This window comes from Ceratotherium simum, chromosome 19 (genome assembly GCF_057802395.1).
Source record: "Ceratotherium simum simum isolate JZ-2026a chromosome 19, ASM5780239v1, whole genome shotgun sequence".
NCBI lineage: Eukaryota > Metazoa > Chordata > Mammalia > Perissodactyla > Rhinocerotidae > Ceratotherium > Ceratotherium simum.
The window spans coordinates 47533417-47545201 of record NC_141918.1 but is presented as its reverse complement, the minus strand read 5'-3'; positions in this window follow the sequence as shown (position 1 = coordinate 47545201).

Here is an 11785-nt window from a genome sequence, read left to right as displayed (position 1 = left end):
CAGATAGAGGTGGAAAGGCCAATATCACTATGGGTAGATACCACTGGGTAAGGAGGCCTCTATCATTAGAGGTCAACTTCCAATGAGGTATGGATCCTCTAACTAGACATTGGGATAGGTAACTAGACATTTATACCACAGTCAATCTGATAATGGTGAATCATTTTAAATTATTCTTCTGAAGATTCCTTTAAAAATTCTAATTTATTTCCTTATGACACTAAGTAATTACTACACATATATACTGTGTTGGTACTTTTGGTGTTGACTCATGATATCTTAATTTTACTGAAAACATATCTTAATTTACTTATGAATTGCTATATTATCCATTGTTTATATGGGTTCCAAAGAGGAAGAATATGTGAATGAATTGAAAAGCATTACAAGCTCCTGGATTGGAAGACCCAACATCATCAAAATGTTAACATTCCCGAGATTATCTGAAATGTAATTTAATCCCAATAAAAGTACTAATGGACATCTGTATATCTTCTTTGGAGAAATGTCTGTTCAGGTCTTTTGCCCATTTTTTAATTGGGTTGGTAGTTTTTTTGTTGTTGAGATGCATGAGTTCTTTATATATTTTGGAGATTAAGCCCTTATCAGATGTATGGTTTGCAAATATCTTCTCCCAATTGTTAGGTTGTCTTTTCGTTTTGTTGATGGTTTCCTTTGCTGTGCAGAAGCTTTTTAGTCTGATGTAGTCCTATTTGTTTATTTTTTCTATTGTTTCTCTTGCCCGATCAGACATGGTGTTTGAAAAGATGTTGCTAAGACCGATGTCGAAGAACGTACTGCCTATGTTTTCTTCTAGAAGTTTCACAGTTTCAGGTCTTACATTCAAGTCTTTAATCCATTTGGAGTTAATTTTTGTGTATGGTGTAAGGTAAGGGTCTACTTTCATTTTTTTGCATATGGCTATCCAGTTTTCCCAACACCATTTGTTGAAGAGACTTTCTTTTCCCCATTGCATGTTCTTGGCTCCTTTGTCAAAGATTAGCTGTCCATAGATGTGTGGGTTTATTTCTGGGCTTTCAATTCTATTCCATTGATCTGTGTGTCTGTTTTTGTGCCAGTACCATGCTGTTTTGGTTACTATAGCTTTGTAGTATATTTTGAAATCAGGGAGTGTGATACCTCCAGCTTTGTTCTTTTATCTCAGGATTCCTTTAGCTATTCGGGGTCTTTTGTTGTTCCATATAAATTTTAGGATTCTTTGTTCTATTTCTGTGAAAAATGTTGTTGGAACTTTGATAGGGATTGCATTGAATCTATAGATGGCTTTAGGAAGTACGGACATCTTAACTATGTTAATTCTTCCAATCCAAGAGCACGGAATATCTTTCCATTTCTTTGTGTCTTCTTCAATTTCTTTCAGAAATGTTTTATAGTTTTCGGTGTACCGATCTTTCACCTCTTTGGTTAAGTTTATTCCTAGGTATTTTATTCTTTTTGTTGCAATAGTAAATAGGATGGTATTCTTAATTTCTCTTTCTGCTACTTCGTTGTTAGTGTACAGAAATGCAACTGATTTTTGTATGTTGATTTTGTATCCTGCAACTTTACCATATTCGTTTATTACTTCTAAAAGTTTTCTGGTGGATTCTTTAGGGTTTTCTGTATATAAAATCATGTCATCTGCAAATAGTGACAGTTTCACTTCTTAACAGACACATGAAAAGATGTTCAAAATCACTAACTATCAGGGAAATGCAAATCAAAACTACAATGAGATATCACCTCACGCCCGTCAGAATGGATATAATTAACAAGACAGGAAACAACATGTGTTGGAGAGGAAGTGGAGAGAAGGAAACTCTCATACACTGCTGGTGGGAGTGCAAACTGGTGCAGCCACTATGGAAAACAGTATGGAGATTCCTCAAAAAATCAAAGATAGAACTACCATATGATCCAGCTATTCCACTGTTGGGTATTTATCCAAAGAACTTGAAAACACCAATTTGTAAAGGTACATGCACCCATGTGTTCATTGCAGCGTTATTCACAATAGCCAAGACTTGGAAGCAACCTAAGTGCCCATCAAGGGACGAATGGATAAAGAAGCTGTGGTATATATACACAATGGAATACTACTCAGCCATAAGAAATGATGAAATCCAGCCATTTGTGACAACATGGATGGACATTGAGGGTATTATGCAAAGTGAAATAAGTCAGAGGGAGAAGGTCAAATACTGTATGATTTCTTTCATTAAGTAGTAGATAATAACAACAATAAACAAACACATAGGGACAGAGATTGCATTGGTGGTTACCAGAGGCGAAGGGGAGAGGGAGGAGGGTGAAAGGGATAATTCGGCACATGTGTGTGGTGATGGGTTGTAATTAGTATTTGGGTGGTGAACATGATGTAATCTATGCAGAAATAGAAGTACAATGATGTACACCTGTAATTTTTACAATGTTATAAACCAATGTTACTGCAATAAACAAAACATTTAAAAAAAAAGTACTAATGGAATTTTTTTAGAAGTCTAAATTTTTTAGCAGATTCTACATTTTGTCTGGAAAAATAATCAAGCAAGAATAATCAGAAAAACTCTGAAGATGAAGGAGAATGAGAGAGGTGTTCTAACATATATTAAAACATATTAGAAAGCCTCATTATTTAAAACAATGTGGTATTAGGAAATAACAGACCAAGCAATAGAATAGAAGGTAAAGTCCAGAAAAAAAATCCAAATATGTAAAACATTTAGTACAATATTTAGTCAATGTATAAATGCCTTCTACAAATAAGCTCCAATCAATGATTGCATAACTTCCATTTGAATCATGCTAATGATTGGACATTTGACCTTTGGCATTCCATTCCATTCTAATGGTGTTCATTCCATTCCACTGAAGTTCATTTCATTCCAATGCAGTTCTAAACAGCAACCATTTTCAAGTCCTTTGAGGAGAAATAAATAAATTGACTTCTGAAAGATTTCCATAGAGTAAATAGAGATTATAGGAATAAAGAAAAATGACTCTCTCTCTATCACACACACACACACACACACACACACACTTTCAAATTTCTGGATAGGCAATATTAAGTATTGCATACAGGAGTGTTGATGCATGTTAAACATGTTTAAAGTTCTTCAAAATGTTTATTCATATAGCCTTATAATAAGTTTAATAATAAATTTATCTCAAGTCATGTGAGTAAAATCCCAGATTGGCAACCTTATATTACAAGGGAGGCACCCTAGTTTCATTGGTAAGGCATTCCCATCTCCACCCTATTATCACCAGGAAAAGGAATGCATAGTTTTGATTGGCTAGGATATTAAAAAACACCTTGACTCTCTCCTCAGTTTCCCAATAAAAGCCTTCCCATTTTCTCAATCTCTAGCTTTGGCACCATGACTTTCCACCTTTCTTGGACATCTGTAATATTTGGCTGGATTTCTGCTTCTTTAGCTGAAATATTCAATAACTCAGATTTATATTCCCCTCTGTGGAAAGAAAGTTCTGGTGAGTTCAATGACTACAGGGTACAGAATGGAAAATATATTTGCAACTGGGTATATCCTGAGAGAATGGAGATGTATAAAATCCTAGCAAACGAGACAGCCAGGTATTTTGAAAAATTTGTACATAAAAATTAACAAAATATTTTGTGGGGATTACCTCTACAGCATGACTGACAATATCATTCAGGTAAGAATGATTCTCTTTTTCATTTTAGTAAATTTCTAATATAATGTAAACTAATAGGGATATCAGGTTTTTAAAAAATCGTTATTTTTCTCTCTCTTCACCACTTTATCTTTTTTATGCCTCTCTTTCTCTCGTGACTCTCATTTTTTTCTCCTTATTATTCCGTATCAAGCATTTAAGGAATGACCTCTGTGTTCAGGATTTTGTACCAGGCACAGGCAAATAGAACTTTCTTCCTTGATGAATATTATGCATATGTACTTTCCAGTACAGTGGCACTATCCTCATGTATCTGTTGAATACATAAAATGGGGCTAATGTGAGAGAGAAACTAAATTTTTAATTTTATTTAATTTAAATTAATTTAAATTTAAATGGCACAGGTGGCTAGTGACTAACATACTGCAGAAGACTGTACTAGACAGTGGGCATTCGCTAAGGCAAAACACGTGGCTGCCAACCTCTAAAGACTTAGAGCTAGTTCACTCTATGATCATAAGCTATTAATTGAGTTGGTATTATGTGACAAGCTCAGTTCTAAGCACTGTGAATACCTCCAAGAACAAAACAGTAAGGCTATATACGTTACCCATAGAAGGCTGTAGAAGATTAGTATGCTATATCTGAAATTCTCTGACTGGAGTGACAAAGGAGAGACAGCCTGTGTTGGAAAACTTTTCTCTGTAAAGGTTCTCCTCCTCTTGAAAATAGTGTCAACACTCAGTAATTAGATTGGAGGATTGTTTGGGACAAAAATCATCATAAATCTAAAGTTAACTTTGTTCTGGCTAACAAAAGCAATTTAACAGGTAAGTGATAAGAATCAATGAGAAAATTTTTGTTGCTTTTTTAAGAAATTGGAGAGGAGACTCTGTGGTGACACCCAGGAACTAGGACCTAGAAGTTGCCCAATAATTAAGCCTATTAACTGTTTTCTTCTTGCTTGATTGGCAGAGGACTTGTTAAAAACAGCTCCATTGAGATATGATTGATATACAATAAACTGCACTCATCAGTCATGTCATCACAATCAAGACAATGAACATATCTATTACCGTCAAAAGTCTCTCTACTTCCTTTATAAGTCCTTCCTCATTCCCCTCTCTGCCCCAACATCCTTGCCCTAAGCAACCACTTCTCTGCCTTTTGTCCCTGTAGTTAGCTTTGTATTTTCTAGAATTTTGTTTCAATGGAATCATATAAAAGTTTTATTCATGAAGAATAATTATTTTGAGATTTAATCATCATGTTGTGTGTACCAATAGTTTTCATTTTTTTGTTTAGTAGGTAGATTTTAATAGAAAGTAATGAAACCAGTAAGACAGTATTGGGAGCTTACACCAGGGCAAAGAGGTGCCAGGGAAGGAAAAAAAAAGATGAGAAAAAGGGAGGGGCACTGAACAACTAGTAATTTGTTTCATAATTTAATGTAGAACAGACTCTGACTTCACCTGTCTGGTGACGTTTATTTTTACCTGTCTAGTAGCTCAATTCTAAGGACTACGGAGGATATGTAAGGAATTTAAGAGAGTTTTTCATGACTTCCCTCAAAGAATTACACATGGTTGGAGAAGAAAGCTAGAAATAAACCAACACTTGGACAATAAGAGACCAAAGTATAAAGTACTGGATAGGGGTGTCGTAAAGGAGAAATTCAGTTTTTCCCTACTGTGTGTTTCTCGCCTGTGTGTCTCCTTTCCTCTCACACTACTACCACACTCACACAGAACACTTCACTTGTGACACTTCTAGTCACCAAATGTGTCTGGGGTTTTTCCCCATGCCATGCAATTCTCTGAGACACCAATTGGGTGTCTTAAAATTTAACTCAGTTCTAACGCTATCTACATGGAGATAGTGTCAGATCCCACAGGTTTAGGGATCAGTTCCACAAGACTGCTCCCATCCCATGTCAGATGTCAAGTGCAAGCAGTAGGTCCCCAGCTTACCCACAACTTCTGTCTGACTTGGCTACAAATCAGGGGTTCCCACATCTCCTTACTTGGGTTAGATTAATTTGCTAGAGCAGCTCACAGAACTCAGGGAAACACTTACTTATATTTGCCAGTTTATTTTTTTATTTTTATCTTTTCCAGTTTTATTGAGATATAATTGACATATATCACTGTATTAGTTTAAGGTGTACAGCATAACAATTTGATATATATATCTCACAATATATAGATATAGTGAATCATTTACCATAATAAGTTTAGTTAACATCTGTAACATCGTATAGTTACGAATTTTTTTTCTTATGATGAGAACTTTTAAGGCCTACTCTCTCAGCAACTTTCAAATATACAGTACAATATTGTTAACTATAGTCACGATACTGTACACTGCATCCCCAGAACTTATTTATCTTATAATTGAAAGTTTGTAACTTTGACCTACTTCACATATTTCCCCCATCCCCCAAACCCTGCCTCTGGCAACGACCAATCTCTTCTCTGCTTCTATAAGTTCTATTTTTCGAAATTCCATGTATATGTGAAATAGTATAGTATTTGTCTTTCTCTGTATGACTTATTTCACTTAGCATAATTCCTTCAATGTCCATCCATGTTGTCACAAATGGCAGGATTTCCTTCTTTTTATGGCTGAATAATATTCCACTGTGAATATATATACCACATTTTCTTTCTTCATTCATCTGTCTATGGACACTTACATTGCTTTCATGTCTTGGCTACTGTAAATAACGCTGCAATGAACATAGGGGTGCAGATATTTCTTTGAGATAGTGATTTCATTTCCTTAGGATATATACTCAGGAATGGAATTGCTGGATCATATGGTAGTTTTATTTTGAATGTTTTGAAAAACATACATACTGTTTTCCATAGTGGCTGAAGCAATTTACATGTTCACCAGCAGTGCACAAGAGTTTCCTTTTCTGCACATCCTTGCCAATACTTATTATTTCTTGTCTTTTTAATAGTAGCTATTCTAACAAGTGTGAGGTGAAATCTCATTGTGGTTTTGTATTGTATCTCCTTGATGATTAGTGATGTTAAGCACCTTTTCATGTACTTGTTAACCTTTGTACATCTTATTTGGAAAAATATCTATTCAGTTCCTCTGCCCATATTTTTTTTTTTTGAAGAAGATTGGCCCTGAGCTAACATCTGTTGCCAATCTTCGTTTTTTTTCTTTTTTCTCCCCAAAGCCCCAGTACATAGTCATACATCCTAGTTGTAGGTCCTTCTAGTTCTTCTATGTGGGACACCGCCTCAGCACGGCTTGATAAGTGGTGAGTAGGTCCGCGCCCAGGATCCAAACTGGTGAACCCTGGGCTGCTGAAGCTGAATGCCCCCCTCTGCCCATCTTTTAATTGGATTGTTTGGTTTGTTTGCCATTGAGTTGTAGGTGTTCTTTATGTATTTTGGATATTAACTCCTTATCAGATGTATGATTTGCAAATATTTTCTCCCATTTTGTAGGTGACCTTTTCATTTTGTTGATGATTTCTTTGCTATGCAAAAGCTTTTTAGTTTGACGTAGTTCTACTTGTTTGTTTTTGCTTTTGTTGGCTTTGCTCTTGGTGTCAAATCCAAAAAAAATCACTGCCAAGACTAATGTCAAGGAGCCAAGCTGGTTTGTTTATACCTTGTAATTACTTTTCCCCTCCATAGATTGTTCTGACATACATCCCAGGAATAAAGATAACCCAATTATTAATCTTACAATAACTTTATGCTACCTGACTTCAAGATAAAGCCAAACCCCTTAGAGCGTGTAGGAATTCTTTTTTATTGAGGTACAATTTACATATAACATTATGTTAGTTTCAGATGTACAACATAATGATTAGATATTTGTATATATTGTGAAATGATCACCACAATAAGTCTAGTTAACATCCATCACCATACATAGTTATAATTTTTTTTCTTGTGATGAAAACTACTAATATCTACTATATTAGCAACTTTCAAACATGCAATATAGTATTATTAACTATAGTCACTATGTTGTATATTACATCCCCATGACTTATTTGTTGATTATAGAGAAAGCATACACTTACCGATTTATTAAAAGATATGATAAAGGATACAGATAAACAGCCAGATGAAGAGATACGAAGGGCAAGGTTTGAGAGGGTCCTGAGTGAGGGGGTTTCTGTCCTTGTGGAGTTGTGGTGCTTCATCTTCCTGGGGTGGTGTGTCCACCAACCTGGAAGCTCTCCAAGCTCCCTGCTCCTGGGATTTTATGAAGGCTTCCTCACATAGGCATGATTAATTATTAACTCTGTTTCCAGCCCCTCTCCCCTCTTTGGAGGATGAGGAGTGGGGCTGAAAATTCCAAGCTTCTAATCATGGGTTGGTCTTGCCTGTGACCAGCTCCCATCTAGCAGCCATCTAGGAGCCCACCCCGTCACCTCAATAGAACAGAAGATGCTACCAGAGTTCTTATCACTTAGGAAATTATAAGGGTTTGGGAGCTCTGTGCCGGGAACTGGGGACAGAGAACAATATATATATATTTTCTGTTATCTCACAAGTGTGATAAGATCTACAGAAGAGAGAGAGTGTTATGTGCTGGAATGATAATTTAAGGAAAAGAGAATTGGAGTAAATCTCCAAAATTGAATAGAATTTGGATAGGTGAAAGAAAAGGAAAGAACAGTAATCCATGTAGGAAGAAATATAATGAAATTAAGAAAAAATAGGGTTTAGAAGTATCATGATGGTGATGTGTGTGATACCAAGGAAGAGGGATAGAGATGAAAGGCCCAGCCAGATGAGAAATACATACAGTGTACTTAGGAGATAAGTTAATTGTAATATTGTGTAAGTAGGCCAGGAATTTGCATTTGAAACAGGAGGAAATATAGAATTACTTTGTGTCTTGAAGAAAGAGATACGACAAAAACAGTTTTCTTTTTCAGGATTATTGGGAATGGGTGTTAGATTAACTAAAAGAAGAAAACGGAATCATTGTGACCAGCTCAGACACTATGAAACTAATCCAGGTGTGAGGTACAAGCATGCATTAAAGAGTGGTCAAGGGAGGCAAACCAAAAAATTTTTAAAGGAAAAAAAGAGAGGATGCTGACACAGATTGGCTGTAAAGGAGGGAAGCAGAGATAAAGATATTTAAGGAGTGATGAAACTGAAAAAGATTTTATTCTTCCAACACAAAGAGGCAAGTTCACAAAGGAGACTTGCTTGTGTTGACGGTGACGCGTTGCCTCAGGCATCGGTCTGAGGTGACTTGAAATCACAGACAGAGGGGCTCTGTGGGGATTTGACCAAAACAGAACTGGAGCACAGCGAGGACTCAGGACAGAGGACTCAGATGCTGGCAACATAAGACAATCCTTTAGGTTAGTGTAGTGTGTGACCATCCTCAGAGAGTAGGTTTAAAAGGAGAGAGAGAGTCTTGGAGGCAGGATTCAGAACAACCCTCAAAGGAGACAGAGTCTAAAAACCAGAAGACGAACATGACACAGACTTGAATTTTATTCCAGTTTAAGAAAAGAAATAATGATTTTGAGAAATTTACATGAATTAACAGAACTACCCAGATCTTTACTTTCTTTTTTTTTTTAATTTTTTGTTTATTGCAGTAACATTGGTTTATAACATTGTATAAATTTCAGGTGTACATCATTGTACTTCTATTTCTGCATAGATTACATCATGTTCACCACCCAAATACTAATTACAACCCATCACCACACACATGTGCCGAATTATCCCTTTCGCCCTCCTCCCTCCCCCCATCACCTCTGGTAACCACCAATCCAATCTCTGTCTCTATGTGTTTGTTTGTTGTTGTTATTATCTACTACTTAATGAAGGAAATCATATGGTATTTGACCTTCTCCCTCTGACTGATTTCACTTTGCATAATCCCCTCAATGTCCATCCATGTTGTCACAAATGGCTGGATTTCATCTTTTCTTATAGCTGAGTAGTATTTACTCTTTCCACTTGAGGGTAAGCAGGTCAAGAAGAGCCAAGTGAGGAACTATAATGAGATGATAGAAGAGAGACAAAATAGGTTCATGGGAAACACACAGGCAGAACTGGTGACATAGTGAGGACATAGTGAGTGTAGGGGATGGGGATGAGAAAGAAGTAAGGTAAGTGTTGCAGAAAAACAGTATTGGGAGAAAACAGGGGGATGTACCCAGTGAGGGAGATGAGTAAGGCTAGAGGAGCAAATGAAAAGTCAACATACTGCTTTGGGGAGACTTTGAGAAAAGAGGAGGTTAGCAAAAGTAGATAGACTAAGCCCAGAATGGAAATGGTTGAAAGCGGGAAAGAGATGGGCATAGAGTTAGAAGACAACTGCAGGAACTATACATAGAAGGTACAATAGATTAAAAGTTTGTCTTTTTTGAAAATAGGAAATAAGAGAGGATGACCAAAAAAAAAAAAAAAAAAAAGGAAAACAAAGAATAGCTAATATTTACCGTGTACATGTTCACTACACCAAGCTGTTTGTATTTCCATATTCATTTAACATTCTCCAAACCACTATCATGTAATTATAGTTAGTAGCCCTAGTATTTGGATTAGAAAATTGAGAGTTGTAGAATTTTTTATCCAGGGTCGAAGAGAATGTGATAAATGTAATTGTACTATACGTAGCCTTTTTTAAGATTGGTTTTTCCACTAAGCATAAAGATCTTAAAAGCCATCTCTGTTGTTGCACATATCAATAGTTTGCTCCTTTTTCTTGCTGGGTAGTATTCCATTATATAGATGTACTAGAATTTGTTAAACTATTCACCCATTGACGAACATCTGAATTGTTTCCGTTTTTTTGCTATTAGAAATAAAACTGCCATGAACTCATATAGTACAGGTTTTTATGTGAACATAATTTTTTTTCCTCGGGATAAATGCCCAAGAGTGCAATTTCTGGGTTACATAGTAAGTGTACATTTAGTTTTATAAGAAATTGTCTAACTATTTTCCAGAGTGACTGTACCATTTTACGTTCCTACCTGCAATACATGATTGATCCAGTTCTTCTGCACCCTTGCCAGTACATAAACATAGAATTTATGGATTTATGGGGGCAGAGCTGATGACGGGAGTTAATCTTGTAGGCATTTTTTATCCATGTAAGTAACAAAGCATAAAACTGGGGAGCCCAAAACTGAAATCACTGCCTTTGAGAACAGTGTATTTGTATACATCGTTCAGAACACATCTATTAATCCAAATTCAAATTGCACATTAGTGCAGGAGAAAAAGATAATTAGGATGCAATGTCTGAAGGTTTCTTGCCCTCCAAAAAATAAATTCTGTCTATGTCTTCTTCTTGCTTGTATCCTTAAAATCCTTAATTAAACCTGGGGTTGGGAAAGATTTATGATTTATGTGAACCTGCTTTGAAAGTTATATTCTTTGTGTTAACATATTCATGATAAGAGAAATGTAAATTAAATATACAGTGGCACACCATTTTTCTACTCTGAAATTAGCAAAAAGCTAGAGAACTTAAAATCTTCATTACTGTAAGTAGCAGGGCAAAATAGCACAACACCCACAGAAGAATGTGACTATATATAACAAAACAACATATATCCTCACTTAAAAAAAATTCTATTTTGCAATAATTATACATTCATAAGACAGTGCAAGTAAATGTACAGAGAGGTCCCAGGCACCCTTCACCTAAACACCCCCAATGTTAACATTTTACATTATCAAAACCAGAATATTGATATTTGTTCAATCCATACAGCTTATTCAGATTTCACCAGTTATACCTGTCCTCCTCTGCAAATTTATCATATAAAATTATATGTTTATGTGTAGCTTTGTATAATCACTACCACAATCAAGATACTTAATTATAGCATCACCACAAGATTTGCTCATCCTTCCTTTTTAGATCCACACTCAGCGCATCCCTTCCCCCACCCTGACTCCTGGCAATGACTAATCTGTTCATCATGGTTATACTTAATGTTATTCCACAAACATTATATAAGTGGAATCCTATAGTGTGTTTCCTTTTAAGATTGGCTATTTTTACTCAGAATAATTTCCTTAAGGTTCATTCAAGTTGCTGCCTGTATCAGTAGTTTGTTTCTATTTACTGCTGTGTAATACTCTATGACACAGATATAGAGTTT